Source organism: Myxocyprinus asiaticus, chromosome 5 (genome assembly GCF_019703515.2).
Source record: "Myxocyprinus asiaticus isolate MX2 ecotype Aquarium Trade chromosome 5, UBuf_Myxa_2, whole genome shotgun sequence".
In the NCBI taxonomy this organism is placed as follows: Eukaryota; Metazoa; Chordata; class Actinopteri; order Cypriniformes; family Catostomidae; genus Myxocyprinus; species Myxocyprinus asiaticus.
In genome coordinates this window covers 23,916,128-23,932,899 of record NC_059348.1, presented here as the reverse complement: position 1 = coordinate 23,932,899, position 16,772 = coordinate 23,916,128, and the positions used below count along the sequence as shown (strand labels likewise).

The 16,772-nt window shown below is 36.3% G+C and overlaps 1 protein-coding gene across 3 annotated transcripts in view; it reads left to right on the top strand.

Annotated features, from left to right (window-relative positions):
* The window catches only part of LOC127441537 (netrin-G1), a 94,246-nt gene that overhangs the window by 11,838 nt on the left and 65,636 nt on the right, over positions 1 to 16,772 (top strand). The window lies entirely within an intron of this gene.

Genomic DNA, 16,772 nt, shown 5'->3' with positions numbered 1-16,772 from the left:
TAGTCACTTGGTCATAATTAAAAAATACAAATAAGTCAGCATATTAAACCCTAACATGGTTATCAGGACCCCAACGCAAAGCATATTTAAAACAAAACTTCATCCATCCATCCATGTAACACTAGACTTTTTTTGGAAATGTCAACAGCTTAAGCTGCATATACAGTACTAACAAAAACTAGGTCAGCAAGTGTTGTCCTATATTAATCTACTTAAGGCATTCTGATCACAACATATGTTAAAATAATCACAGATGGTCAATGTAACTTTACAGAGCTGGCTGAAGACACAGGAGGAGACAAAGAAGTGTGAGAACCCAAGTGCAGTTTATTTACATGAAGAGTGATATATCCAAAAAACTGTGAATCCAAAATAAAAACCAAACATAAACAACTCAACATTACATTAACCCAATAGTCAACAAAGGACTAGAGAACATGAGGGCTATAAATACACAGACTAGGTAAACAAGTTAACAAGACAATGAAACATGAACCAATAACAAGACTAAACTAATAACAAGATAACCAGGCAATAACCATATGAACCAATGACATAACAGAACTGATAACAAGACTCATGAACACAAACCAATGAGGAGACAGGACTAATAAACGTGGTGGAACAAGAGGGTCATATGACAGTAACATGACAAGGAACCAGTAAACGCATGAAAACTTGGCAGGAACAGGAAATTACATGACAGGACCAAGGAACTTAATTTTCGAAACAAAAGACATGAACAAAAACACATGAAAATGTGACAGTCAACAGAACTGCACCAAAGTGTCTCATAGGACAACCTCAGAGAACATGATCTGTACAGCTATTACCATCAGGCTGAAAATAAACACACTTTGAATATAAAATTCTTAAAATAAATGCATAGGCTACTAATAATAAAAATGTACATCTCATAAAATGTTTATCTTTTATCAGTTTATTTTTTTAGTTATTTTTTTTTATTTTATTTTATGCATAGTTGTACAATTTCACAATTTACTGGCATTTAAAAAAAAAAGGATGGACTAGTGCATTAACACAGAAGAAAGTGAGAGAGACTCTTGGCATGTAGAGTGACAGATTGCCTGATATCTGTGAAAGGTGAATTATTTAACTAGTTTGAAGGTAATGCATTTTATTCATGAGGGGCTTTATTCAGAGGTGCATCTGAAAAATAGTGTCAACTGTTGAGCATCAGTTGCCGTCAGAAAGAGGAGCGTGGTAAATGGAACAAGAGGTGCATGCTACATTATTGAGTATGGTGAAAACTATTAATAATCTTTCATTATTCTCTGGATCCATATCCTATCATATATTTTTGAAAAATTAAGTTATTCTAGTAAAATATCCACTCACTGTGTGCAACATTGCTTTGGTCTAATTACAATCGGGTTTAGCTTGCTAAAAAATGTCAAAGCTTTGTAATTTTCATTTCAGATTGTTGCAGTACAATCTTATTTGGAAACCTACTGTACATTTAAGCTCAAGCTTAAAGTCAAGCCTTAAGTCTAACATGTGAGGACAGCATCATTGGAGGCAACAAGCCAGTCACAGAGGTCTATGTTTATCTCATCTTAGCTGGTAAAACAATAAGAGCTGGTTTTATACTATAGTGTGCCTTAGGGGGAAAGTGAGGTTGGGGAAACAGTGGTGTCATGTAACAGCAACAAGGAGTTATGTGTTAAGTGCAGTGCTCAAGGGCACAATAGCAATGCTCAGTGGTTGTTGGTACAGAACACAAACTCTCTTGTTACTCAGCAATATTTCTCTTGGTGCCTCGTTAGGCTTTTTATTGTGGGAGGGAAGAGCAATATTTCTGATATAATTACACAGTTAAACTAATTTACTAACTCCACACCGAGGCTTCAATCCATTAAAAGATTCAATCAGTTGTGTTTGCTAAGAAGCTTAAACTTCCTGGCATGATCAAATATGATGAAGGGGAAAGGAACAGCAGATGGTTAATTTAAGATGCTATCAAAGATTTATGAGTTAACCCCCTAATGTGTGATGCAGAACACAGATGACTGGTGTAAAGTAAACAAGTAAATACAGCACTGCTGTGGGCCTCGTCCTAGCATGTTCAACAGCTCACCTTGTGTGGAACATAACTTCAATGAAATAAACACAAATACTGATACAAACACAAATTCATATATATTATAAAATTTTCTCATTTCTCATTTATTTATAAAGCAATTTCAAACTACACTGTAGAACCAAAGTGCTGAACATTAAATGAATAAAGGAATAGAAACAACCATAAAATCACATCACACAGTTGCAATAAAATAAGAATACACTGAAGAAAACAAAAACAAACATTAAAACACTACACACAGTGTCAATCAAGCATTAAAAGCTAAAGAAAACCAAAAGGTTTTTAAGCACTCTTTAAAAATAGAAATAGTGGTGGATGATATAATATCAAGTGGTTGACTATTCCACAACCTCGGTCCAGCAACAGAGAAAACTCAATCCCCTTTGAGCTTTAAGCACAACCTAGGGATAGTAAGAAGTAATTGATTGGCAGATCTTCTTTCTTCTTTTTTTTTAACTATCTACACGAAGAATGGAAATTTATGAGCTCAGTTTTGTAACCAGGGGCCATACGTGAACCGCTTTAAAAACAAATAGCAGGACCATGTATTCAATCCTGTATTGCACTGGCAACCAATGTAGCGAGGCCAATAGAGGAGAAATGTCCTCTTAGTATTTGTGAGAAGCCTAGCAGCTGCATTTTGGACTAACTGCAACCGTGACATAGATACCTGACTAGTCCCCAGATACATTACAGTAGTCCAGGTTGGAGGAGATAAAAGCATGTACAACTGTCTCCAGATCACTAATAGATAAAATCGATTTCAGTTTGGCAATGGCTCTTAGTTGATAAAAACAGCTTTTCACAACAGCCTTAATCTGCTTATCAAATTTAAGAGCTGAATCAAAGACTACACTCAAATTTTTTACTTGGGTGTGCAAGACCTAAGCCATTAATAGAGTCTCCACCAAATACATTAGATCCAAAAATAATGATCTCTGACTTCTTCTCATTTAACTGGAGAAGATTTTGTCCTATCCACCTTTTAACCTCTTCTAAACACAGCAATGAAGAAGTAAAAGAGCTGTGCACTCCAGGTTTCAGGGTGATAAATCTGTGTATTATCTGCATTAAAGTAGTCAAATATACCATATTTCTTAAAAATTACACCAAGGGGGAGCATATACAAAGAATACAAAATCAGACCCAAAATAGATCCCTGAGGAAAGATTTGTGAACAACAGGGTACTTTTAAAATGTCCCTATATCTTTTAAAATAATTTACTGTTTCTTTAATCTTAAATGTCTGTAGAGAAATTTGACTTTCTTATATTATTGAAGTTACTGTTTTCCTGAAGATGTCTTAGATTTCAGACAATTCAGCCCACAGTTAGATTCATGACAGGAATTTAGAAGAAGAAGCTAGCAGTGCAAGGCTTGAAACGTATTCCTGGGGAAAAATATATATTTTTTAAGTAGTCGAAACTAAAAACACAAAAAGTATCTTATGATCTCAGCCAGTGGTTATATTCCAGTGTAGATCAGTAGTATTGTCTTTAATCAAATGTAATAACATTCAGTTGAGTTTGCAACCACTGTGGTTTGATGCACAGTGGTTGCACAGCCAGTACTGCATAACTGTTATGGAAAATAAATGTGAAAGACTTTGTCATAGCTTACTCTGGATTGGTCAAGCCTTGACAGGTGGACCAGTGCTCGTTCCCTGACTCTGCATGAACATATTAGGTGGATAAATAATGCAGTCACCCTAATAACTAGTCTTAGTCCAGCTGAGTTTATCTCTGAAATGCTGTTCATCATTAGCTAATATCCTCATCCCTGACCCACCAGCATGAACTGTCACAGTGTCCTGAGTAATGTGACATTGCACAGTGTTATTAAAAACAGAACACAAAAAGTCATTGCTGGTGTAATTTGAGTTCTCTAAATATTACCTCACTCTGTATTAAACTTGAATATGAGGGCAACATGACCCGTGGTTCCACAATAGCTATTAATCTGTTTTGTTCCATGATATATCACAACTTTTACTAATTTATTACCTACAAAGTGGTGGGAGTCTGGGCTACACACACACACACACACACACACACACACACACATGTTGGTGCGGCTATCCATATGAGGACTCTCCATAGACATAATGATTTAATACAAACTATAGATTCTATTCCCTAACCCTACCTCTAAACCTAACCCTCACATTTTTACATTTTCAAAAAAACATCGTTTAGTATGTTTTTTTAAGAGATTTGTATTATGAGGACACTAGAAATGTCCTCATAAATCACATTTATAGCATAAAACCCTTGTAATTACCAGTTGTAACCTAAAAAACTTTCCTCATAAACCACCCAAACCCGCCCACACACACACACACACACACACAGCAGAAGATGGAGTGTATGGGACAGCTTTTTTGCAGCAGGGTGTTAACCCTGATATTATTTTTAGCTACAGCAACAAGGGAACATCCAAAACATGTAGATAAGTGTTTTCTCCTCTATTTATTGCTAACCTTACATATTCAGCTTGTTTGCAACATCAACAGAAACACAATACAGGACATATAGCAATGCAATGTTCTTTCCATTCATTGTATTTTGTACACAGACAATGAAATGACCTGTTAGGGTTGATAATTTTGATATTTAGGCTTATAATGTAATTTTGCCTGCAATGCAACAGTAGATCTTGCAATATATAAACCAGGTTTAGCATAACACATTAATCTTGTTAATTAAAACAAACTGTTCAATTACTCAACATCCATTATAATTGTTTAAGGGCGGGCTGTAAAAGCACAAGAATTTTATAGCAAGATTTTAAAGACCAGGTATGACTACTTAAGAGGCACTCAAGGGAAGCTGGTATTTCTGAAGTTTACTAAATATAAAATCCTTCCAAGGAATGCAGAAAAATAAACAAGGAAAAGCTTTGTATTATTAGTACTCTTCTATGGTTTTTTTTTTTTTTTTTTTTTCATTTAATTATAATTGCTTGTCCTATTTAAAATGTTAACAGCTACTGTATGAAAGGATATCTTTCATAACTTATGTCATATTAAGTCGTTTTCATTTTACTGTAAGTAAAGGGAGCACACATGCCACTGGACATGTTACTCCAGACATGTTAACCTACTTTCTTAAACTTCTTTAAGACCCCATGAAATCAAAATTGTAGTTTTGTCTGATAGCTTGAAGGTCATGCACTGATATATGTATGACTGATATATGTATATCCACTTTGATGAAATCAACTTTTGGCAGATATGCCAAGTGTATCTTCTAGGAAAATGGTGTAAAATATTAATGACTAATCTCTTTGGATAAAAGCACCTGCCAAATGCTTGAATAGAAAAGTAAATCTTGTCCGCAGGGGCATATCCAAATTTTTGTTCAATAAAATGCTCTCTAGAATGAGAATGTCCCCTTCCCTCCCCCAATACCATCTATCTTTGATTAGAGAAAGAAGCAAATCATGATAAATGGCTGTGACATATACTAAAGACTACTGGCTATTTATAAAGGTGATGGACCCTTCAATATGTCCTACCAGCCCAACTTCCTGTTTAAATTGGAATAGGGTAAAATAGGTAATAAATAAATAAATAAATAAATAAAAATATATATATACATATAAAACTGTGCTCATCGACTTCATGGGGTATTGTAAATCCCTCTTTTAGAAAGGCGATTAGCTACAACAAATTATTAACTACAACAAATTAAAGCTACCCAGATGCCTCTTCACAAAAATAAGAACCTGAAACAATATTGGTCCATCTATGGTTAAAAACTACATTCAAAGACTACATTTTGTTTCAGTTTTGTTTGGTCGAGGGTCCTTTTGCTTGACAGATGTGCATTTGAAGCACAAAATACCTTAGTCAGTGTAGGCAGTATATTAAATGTGATGTGAATAAAAACAAGCCAAAAATTAAAGTAAAAATGTATCAGACAATTTCTGGTTGTCTAACATAGTGGAACATGTCCATAGTTAATGTGATGAGCTACACCTGTGGTTATTCTGCATGGGCACCTTTGTGAACTTGTGAGGGGTACTCACTTTACCTATACAAAAAAATTACCCATTTCATTTAAATCAACAAAAAAAAAAAAAAAAAAAAAAAAGGTCATTAACACCAGTGTATAAAATGGTACAACCCACTGAACAGACCTTTATCCCTTACAATGTTGTTTTCATTTGCGTAAAGTTAAATGTGCAGTCTGCCTTGACTCAGTTCCAAGGGTTGCAGCACTCTGAGTTAGTAGATTAATATAATTTTTCTGAACTCTGACCTGCTCTTGCAGAATGGATGAAAGTAAAGAAAGTTATCAGATCACTATGTGGTCCCCAAGCAGCTTAAGCAAGGAGACGGTGATGAGCGTGCACTCTTAGCTGCTCTGAGATCATCAGAATATTGAGATGCTTTATGCCAGAACTGTCTTTGTTTGGGAATGATGAGAGCTATTTGTAGGGGCTCTTATTTGGTTAGTCAATTGTTGAATTACAGTCAAAACGCTCTATGGACAATGACATCATGACAAGATCTGACAAGGTGATTTTTTTTTTTTTTTTTTTTTTTTTGACAGTTAGGCAAATATTCAAAAAGGGCTTATCATTCCATGCTGAACAAAGGTGTAGAAATACCTAAATTTCCTGTCAGAAATATACTTATTTGCAGTTTGTTCATAGGGAACTCTTCATTTTTGGTGTGTTCTCTCACCTGTATTTAGGGTGAGGATAAAATGTAACAAATCTGCAGGGACATATGACTTTGAAGCAACCATAAGTTTAATTTCTCAGTAGATGTACATAGAGAGATGAATAATGAATAATATAAACGATATTCTTTCAACAAGAAAATGGGTTTCAGGACCAGTAATCCCATTGTGCATGTGCTGAGAATGAGATGGAGAGGCAGAGCTAGCTATGCCAAAACCATTAAATCCTGTTAGAACATCAAATAGATTTTACATCATTATACAGGTACATCTCAATAAATTAGAATGTTGTGGAAAAGTTCATTTATTTCAGTAATTCAACTCAAATTGTGAAACTCGTGTATTAAATAAATTCAGTGCACACAGACTGAAGTAGTTTAAGTCTTTGGTTCTTTTAATTGTGATGATTTTGGCTCACATTTAACAAAAACCCACCAATTCACTATCTCAAAAAATTAGAATACATCATAAGACCAACAAAAAAAAAACATTTTTAGTGAATTGTTGGCCTTCTGGAAAGTATGTTCATTTACTGTATATGTACTCAATACTTGGTAGGGGCTCCTTTTTGCTTTAATTACTGCCACAATTCGGCGTGGCATGGAGGTGATCAGTTTGTGGCACTGCTGAGGTGGTATGGAAGCCCAGGTTTCTTTGACAGTGGCCTTCAGCTCATCTGCATTTTTTGGTCTCTTGTTTCTCATTTTCCTCTTGACAATACCCCATAGATTCTCTATGGGGTTCAGGTCTGGTGAGTTTGCTGGCCAGTCAAGCACACCAATACCATGGTCATTTAACCAACTTTTGGTGCTTTTGGCAGTGTGGGCAGGTGCCAAATCCTGCTGGGAAATGAAATCAGCATCTTTAAAAAGGTGGTCAGCAGAAGGAAGCATGAAGTGCTCCAAAATTTCGTGGTAAACGGGTGCAGTGACTTTGGTTTTCAAAAAACACAATGGACCAACACCAGCAGATGACATTGCACCCCAAATCATCACAGACTGTGGAAACTTAACACTGGACTTCAAGCAACTTGGGCTATGAGCTTCTCCACCCTTCCTCCAGACTCTAGGACCTTGGTTTCCAAATGAAATACAAAACTTGCTCTCATCTGAAAAGAGGACTTTGGAACACTGGGCAACAGTCCAGTTCTTCTTCTCCTTAGCCCAGGTAAGACGCCTCTGACGTTGTCTGTGGTTCAGGAGTTGCTTAACAAGAGGAATACGACAACTGTAGCCAAATTCCTTGACATGTCTGTGTGTGTGGTGGCTCTTGATGCCTTGACCCCAGCCTCAGTCCATTCCTTGTGAAGTTCACCCAAATTCTTGAATCGATTTTGCTTGACAATCCTCATAAGGCTGCGGTTCTCTCGGTTGGTTGTGCATCTTTTTCTTCCACACTTTTTCCTTCCACTCAACTTTCTGTTAACATGCTTGGATACAGCACTCTGTGAACAGCCAGCTTCTTTGGCATTGAATGTTTGTGGCTTACCCTCCTTGTGAAGGGTGTCAATGATTGTCTTCTGGACAACTGTCAGATCAGCAGTCTTCCCCATGATTGTGTAGCCTAGTGAACCAAACTGAGAGACCATTTTGAAGGCTCAGAAAACCTTTGCAGGTGTTTTGAGTTGATTAGCTGATTGGCATGTCACCATATTCTAATTTTTTGAGATAGTGAATTGGTGGGTTTTTGTTAAATGTGAGCCAAAATCATCACAATTAAAAGAACCAAAGACTTAAACTACTTCAGTCTGTGTGCATTGAATTTATTTAATACACGAGTTTCACAATTTGAGTTGAATTACTGAAATAAATGAACTTTTCCACAACATTCTAATTTATTGAGATGCACCTGTATATAGGCTATAAATATATAATGTTTATACCTTTTTGCTTTATCAGTCTCATTTACCCCAAAAGCCAGCCTGCAGCCCAAATCCAGCAAATGAATTAATGAAACTAAGGGCTTTGGCAATCCAACACAAACTGTCTGCCAGCAATGCGCTCCTGATGGCAAGGGATTCCTTTCAGAGTCTGGCCTGCTGGCTGGCACTGTGAATTTCCCATCCTCCTTCTAATCTAAGCGGCTTGGCAGTGTTTGAGGCAGGGTCTGATGGGTGTGTATCAGAATAGCATGCTTCGAGAGAGCAAGTGCAGGACTTCAGGCTTGCTCAGGATCATAGGTGTGGTGTGTACTGAAAGCCTCTTCACTCAGAGAATTACAGGAGCACTGAAGCAGTTTGAAGAGCTATTTTGTAAGTAATATATTTTATAAAGTGCAATAGCCATACATACGGGTGTACTTCAAGTGCTATATGACTACAGTTGCTTTAAAGGTTGCAGGTTAAAATTCTGTCATTTACTCAGCCTCATTTTGTTCCCAACCCTAATGACTTCCTTTCTTCTGTGGGACACAAAAAAATTAATTAAAAAAAATAAAAAAAATATCCTGGCTGCTTTTTCCCCATAATATCAGCGACAGTGAAAGAGGACTGGTGATGTCATGCTCCAAAAAAAAAAAAGAAAAAAAAAAGAAGCATGTAAGAGGTCCATATGACTCATGCTCTATATTTCCAGTCTTCCAAGTTATTCACTCATCGGCTGTATTTTCATGAGTGTGCAAAGACCATGAGAAAGAGACAAAAACCGCGCAATGACCGTGCCTTAAGTATTATTACATTTTCACGAGAGAGCTAATTCTAAGTGCAATTTTCATGCCAGCGCAAAATGATTATTAATACTTACATTCCCTTTAATTTATCAGAGCATACATCCAAATCCTGATGAGAATAACATTTTCTAAGCATATAAAAGGAGCGTACCACTGTCAAAGAAATAGCTCTATTATTTTAATTCATATTATTCAGTCCATTTACACTTCCAACTTCTTAAGAATAAGCTTTTGATTTTTTAATTTTGTGATTATATCACTGGTTCTTGAGGGAACGGAATAGGATGCAGACAATGCTAAACCAGAGAAGAATTTCTGAATTAAATAGCACTTGACCCAGCCCATTAGCACATCGACCCAGCCCATGCACGCGATTTTGCCAAACTCACTTGCGCCTAGAATTAGCACACTGTTCACTGACTTTGCGTTTATGACTTATGGCGTAGCGCTGCACTAAATACTAGCGCTCTTAAAATATCTGCATCTGCTCTTCCAGTGAGATCTTAAACTGAAAGACACTGTGACTGGATTGAGTCATTGGATCAGTCCAGATCAAACAATTCATTAAAATAGTTTAAAATCCATGAATGAATCAGACATCGCTAATTCTTTCATGATCTGTAGTGAAAGGGCCAAGGAAATCTAGGGGAAGATTTACTGTGAATAACAACTTAAATTTCGGTCTGTTCATCACACACACGACATATGGCTCAAAAGACATGGAACAGAGCACACAAGTCATGTCTTCTACTTTTATTACTTCTATGGTGCTTTTGCATCCTTTTTGAAGCTTTAAAGCTCCAGTCCCCATTCATTTTAAATGAATGCACAGTAGTAGAGCTTTCCTCTTTTGTGCTCCACAGAAGAAAGACATACAGGTTTGGAACATCATGAGTTTCATTTTTGGGTTAACTTTTCCTGTAAGGGCTTGAACGTTTTCTATCAAAGTCTGAGTGCCATTCTTCATCTATTCTATGTAGTCTCTTTCTGGCTACTAAGAGGACTTACGGATAGATAGATGGATGGATGGATGGATGAAAGATGGGTGTGTGAAGGCTAATTTCAGCTATCACAATAATGAAATTAATAAATATTAAAGGAATTTGTTGGGTTATTTTCAACATAATGTCTGTTGATTACCACAGACAATAATTCTGACTCAACCATCAGTGTGTTTTCAAATATGACACAAAGTAATTTCTGCATGATGAAGGGGTTGTAACTAGAGCCCAACCGATATGGGATTTTTGAGACCGATACCGATTTTAGAGAGGGAAAATTCACCGATTACCGATATGGTGGCCGATATATTTAATTTTTGAGCTGGAATGAAAACAGACCTTTTCTGTGTGGATTTTTCACTGATGTGACTAAGCAAAGGTACTCAGAAGGCTGCTTTCTTAAACAAATATTTTTATCAAAGAATATTTGACATTAATATTATACATTGTCAGCAAATTCTAGAAATGAAAATAAAGAATAAATAAAAATACAATAAATAGCTTAATAAACATCAGTACTGTTGTTCAGTATCAGTCAGTTGCTGACCATTTAAATAAAGAATAAATAAAAATACAATAAATAGCTAAATAAACATCAGTATTACTGTTTAGTATCAGTCAAATGCTGACCATTAGAATAAAGAATAAATAAAAATAAAATAAATAGCTAAATAAACATCAGTACTGTTTAGTATCAGTCAAATGCTGACTGTTTAAATAAAGAATAAATAAAAATAAAATAAATAGCTAAATAAACATCAGTACTGTTTAGTATCAGTCAAATGCTGACTATATTAATACTGCCGAGACAAGAGATAAACAGCGGCAGTAGTGTTACACCGTATTCTGCTATACAAGTTCAGGGGAAACTTTCAACGGTGGAAAACCAGACTTCGAAATATTACATTTTATAAATGCAATGACTGGAATTGTTTGGTTGAAGGGGGTACCAAACTGTGAATCCTGAACAAAACAGTTTGGTGAATACATGTTTACCCATTAGCTTCCACTCAGCTGACAACAATGAAAGTAGCTACGTGATTAACTAGTTAGCTATAAGCTCATTGTCACGGAGAGTAAAAGACGGATGTTGTTTATTTTACTTTCCAGCATTGTGTCTCACCAACTAGGTAACAACATAGCATGAAATCAACACTCATCAGACACAATCCACCACTGCACCGTTGTCTGTTGAGCTGCAAAAAGATGCTCTGATGTTTATCTTTCAATCTGCTACACTACTGACTGCACTGACAAACTATAGCTGGCTAACAGCAAACAGACATGAGTGACATGGTTGTCAGGGACAAGGTTGATGTTATATTAGTTATATTGAAAAGGGAAAATGATGGGGTCATTGTTTATTAAGTTTCCAGTATGTATTTCACAAACTAGTTAACTTACCGAGACACCGCTCAACTCCGCCCTGTCTGCAGAGCCAACTTCGGCTCAGTTCTGTAAAAAATGGAGTCAGAGCGTGCTCTGCTGGACAAACTACGCTATGACACCAATTCTAAAGCATTGTTTTCTGCATTATATGTTCTGAAAAAAAGTTTTCATTTCGGCGCATATCGGTAAAATATACACTGATACCGATATATCGGTGAAAGGCTAATATCGGCCAATAATATCAGCCTGCCGATATATCGGTCGGGTACTAGTTAGTAAAACACTGGGGATAGGGAGTTCTGCAAAGTCCTTCCATAGATATTACACCAGAAACACGTAACTTAAATTACCTTAACCTAAAAAAGTAGTCCCACCTCAAAAGATTATTTAGAAAAGATTATCTTTTAAAGATTTATCTCAAAAAATATTTATTTATTTATTTATTTTTACTGAAGAATTTGTGTGCTTCAAGTTATTGCTATAATTGGCAGCTTGCCAGATGTAATACATATGCATTAGGTTGAAAATAACTCTTTGACAGCTTTGCAAATTGTAAGAAGTATTAACTGGCTGCTAAAAAATTAATCTCCCCTAATTTCATCTGCCGTAGTCTTGTGAAAGTGGCTCGCACATGAGATGTGAAAGGTGGGGTATTATTGTGAGAGATTTGCACTTTTGAAGGTGAATAATGCTAGACTCTCATTTACTGAGAGCATCTTGAGGGGAAAACAAAAGAAAACGATCTGAAGCCAAAAAGGTGCTGGGAAGAGGACCTAAAGAAAACCTCGACATCACTCAGTGTGGTCTAAGCAACTAAGGACTTAATATTAATCAGAATACTTGAACTCATCTTTCATTTCTCCACTAAATCCGAGCTGATTAGAGAAACAGCTCATTAATCATGCTATGAAATTTTTATGACTAACCCTACAGTAAAGTGGCAATCAGAAATACATGAATAGTCATATGGTTAATCAGTTGAGTCTGTTGAATAATTCCCTCCATATTTAAATTATTAGTGAGGGTCACTTGTTTAACTGAAACTATCTGTGCCGAGACTAGGAGACACAGAGGGCTTGGAGCTAATTTGAATTAGAGCCACAGTTATATTAGACAATAAGATAACAAAGAGAAAAAATGTGAGTAGTCAAAGAAGGCTATTGTGAAAGTTCAAGGGGAGCACACAACAGCAGCATGGTGATCTCATTGTAATAGTTGAACAATGGTGGTGGTGGGTCCAGAGGTCATTGACTTGGTTGCAGTCCTGCCATGGTGCACCATGCATGACCCTCAAGGAGAAAGCTTAGAAGAGATGGTAGTGGCGATGAGACATGATATTCATCAAGTTGTCTTATCATGAATTATTTGCATTGTTTGCAAATAAATAACATATAATGTTACTGTTGGGAGCCTGAAAACATGGGTAAATGACAGGAGGGGCATTTTAACAAATATGAAGAGATAATGATCGTCAGTCACATCACACAGTCACACAGTTACTAATTTGAAAAAAAAAAAAATCTTATTAAACTGCATCTCATTTGTTGGTGTACTCCCTACATTAACAGAAAAAAAAAAAAAAAAAAAAGAAATAGGGAAAACCAGGGGATCAAGGTTTGCTGGTTACCTTCAGCAGTTAGCCCCTACTGGTAGATGCCAGAACCACGGCAAAAAAGGATGTTTCTCCTTTGATGGAGATTAGGGTTGCAAAGGGGTGGAAACTTTCCAGAAACTTTCCATGGGAAGTTAAGCTGGGGAATTTTGGAAATATTGGAAAAAACTTTAGGCACTTGACTATATGCTGCTGCATCTTTGTGGCATTCTTAACATAGGTCTTTGCACAGTATTTGCAAATGTACACAGCCTTTCCTTCTACATTGGCTGAGGTGAAATGTATCCACATATCAGATGGCACACATGGCATTGTTCTGTAGAATAAGATTAGAAAAAAGCTTGTAAAAAACACGAATGCAATGCCATGCACAGATATATAAATAGTTAGCTAAAAAATTTACAATTGAACAATTTCTATTATTTGGACAAATGAATAGAAATAGGCTAGATGAATAGATGAACACTCCTCAATCAGCATGCTAAATCAAACTATAACCTATGTTCTTGTATGATAACAGAAAACTGGCTAGCAGAAGAAACAGCATTTCAGTTGAGCTAGCTAGCACCATGATAGCTAGCCTCTTAAATTGTCAATGAAATGGTGTTAGCTAGCTTACATTTAGCATATCTGATTTACTGGCTAGCTAGCTACTGTATAAACACATTTTGATTTAGTATTTGCTAGTTAAACTTTAATACCATAGATCAAATATATTTACCCTAGTAATATCATCAAAACTTACTTGACTGGATGTAGTACTAGGGCTCAAATACAGTAGTGTGGCTTCAATAGTCCTGCTGAAGTAAGTAGCCTGCAGTTAGTAGTGTGCTGTGTGCATGTGATTGAGGAATGCGCAGGGTAGAATTTGCATTAAATCTGGTTGTTTTAACCAAGATTATGCTGCAAGATGTTTTTTTTTTTTTTTTCTTTCAATTACATTTAAGTTCCCTGTTATTTATTCCCATTAATTCCCGTTAATTCCCATATATTCCCATTAATTCCCATGGAAAGTTTCCAACTTTGAAAATTCCTGGAATTTTGCAACCCTAATGGAGATACATTGTGGAAGTAACATGTATGTTGCAAAAAATAAATAAATAATATACAGTATATAATTATATATAAATATTATAGTAGATGTTTTACCAGTGACCAATTTTTGGAGGGCTCCTTGCAGTGTGAAATACACTTGTTTGTTTGTTTGTTTGTTTGTTTGTTTGTTTGTTTGTTTGTTTGTTTTAATATAGAGTGATCAGTCACAAGGTGTTTACAGCTTGGGCGATTGGCTAAAAAGAAAACATGTTTTCGGAACCAAGTGTCCATAAAGCAAAGATACAAGAAGTATGTTGCCCCAGAACTACATACAAGTTGTATTCTCCTGGAGCTGCTTGTGCTAGCCGAGCAACTGCCATACAGATAAATGGCAGATAAAATGGGTAAATCTCTCCATACAGAAAAAAATACATTCTTACTTATTTTATTTTTTTATTTTTTTATTTTTTGGTCTTGTTTTCCAGTGAAAATATCTAAACATTTTTTAAACAAGATAAATGTAAAAAAGGACAAAAACACTAGTAAGAAATTTATTTTTTTGCAGTGCAGTTAGGCTATATTAGATCTCCTTGGTGAAAATCTATAGGAAAGCATTGTAATGTCCAATAAAGTAAGAAAATAGACAGGAAATAAGTCAACAACACAAATCCGTGTGCTATTAAACATGGGAGACAGAAGGCTATAGCACATTGCAGTGGTGAGAAGAACTGTTGACTAAATTCTGACAGCTTGGTGCTTCTGCCCCCTTCCACCTCCTCTGGATAAAGAAGTGGTGATAAGTTTACCCCAGCCGGACGAAGCCCCATGGGATAGATAATGAGGCCAGTTGTTAATTAATGTGGAGTTCTTTTGGTCTCTGTATGCTCTGTGAATCCCAATTAGGCAATGTTGCACTTGATTTTCAGTTCATTTCAAAGCTGGGGCTCCTTCTGCTGTTCTTAGAGGTCCTGATTTCTTAAAGTCTTTATGCTAAAGGGCACACTGCTTCAGATAGAGGAGAATGTGTTTGCTTAAATGCAAAACCAATGCACTGTTCGCACTGTTCATATGTCAAATCATTAAAAAAAGAGATTCTTCTTCATTACAGTGTTTTGATTCCTTAACTTTAAAAAGTCCCCTCCCCCAACCCCCACCCCATAGATTATTGTAATAAACTGTCAATAGATTACAATAATTATTTGCAATTAATTAAGAATTATACAGTATGTTCTTCAATTAAAAACAACAGCTGTTTAAGGGAGTTGTTGAAAATAAGAAATATGATGCCAGTTCACATTTACATCTAGATTTATTTATTTATTTAGCATTTTTATTACGTTCAATAAAATTAAAAAAATAATTTTAAGTCATCTTGTGGGCCCTGTTTGAAATTTGCTGAGCCCCTCTAGCAAGTCCCAGCCTCCTGGTTGAGAACCACTGATGTAGAGAGAGATTGGGGAATCCCATCAGTCAAAACCAGTGTGTAGCATCCACCTGGATTATGCATCGGCAGGCAGATTGCACCAGAACACCCACCATGCAAGTGGAAAGGAGACAGATGATGTAGGCAGTGTGTGTGTATGGGGATAGTTAGGAGGCCATAATTTATAGAACCAAATGGGTCAATTTGACATGGAAAATGGGTTTCATCTCTCACCCGAAAGACAGTGCCTTTTTTAAGTATAGCATCCCCATAACTTTACTCTGGGTTTAGGACCCACACAGTCCACAGAGTGAGCACCCTCTGTCCTCACTAACACCTCTTCCAGCAGCAAATTTAGTTTTCCAAAGGAGGTCTCCCATCCAGGTACTAACCAGGCTCAACCCGGCTTCTCTTCAGTGGAAATAGCACTTGGAATTCAGCAACAGTAGGTCATAAGTTCTGCTGCTGAAATCAGTCTGTGCTTACTAAACTTGAACCACTGCTCCTAGTGGCCAAAGCTGGAAGTGTTGTTAAATATATGGACATGTGTGAGCTTGTTTTTTGGGTGCAATTTCCACAGAGTGGTACCAAAAGTGAGTTTTAAATGTAATACCATCAACAGGAAGGCATATTAATGCATAATACATATTAGTTCTACCCTCTAACCATAACCCTAATCCTAATGATCAGTGGAGTAAAAGTTTAATTTTAGAACAAAAAAGCAACCTCTGCATCGTGTTTATCATTGTTTATGCGAATATCATTTTGGTTGCCTTGGGACCAGATCCCATGTCTCCGAGGTCAGTAGCGCCACAGGAAAAGGTTAACCTATTTGGATTGATGAAAAAAATGT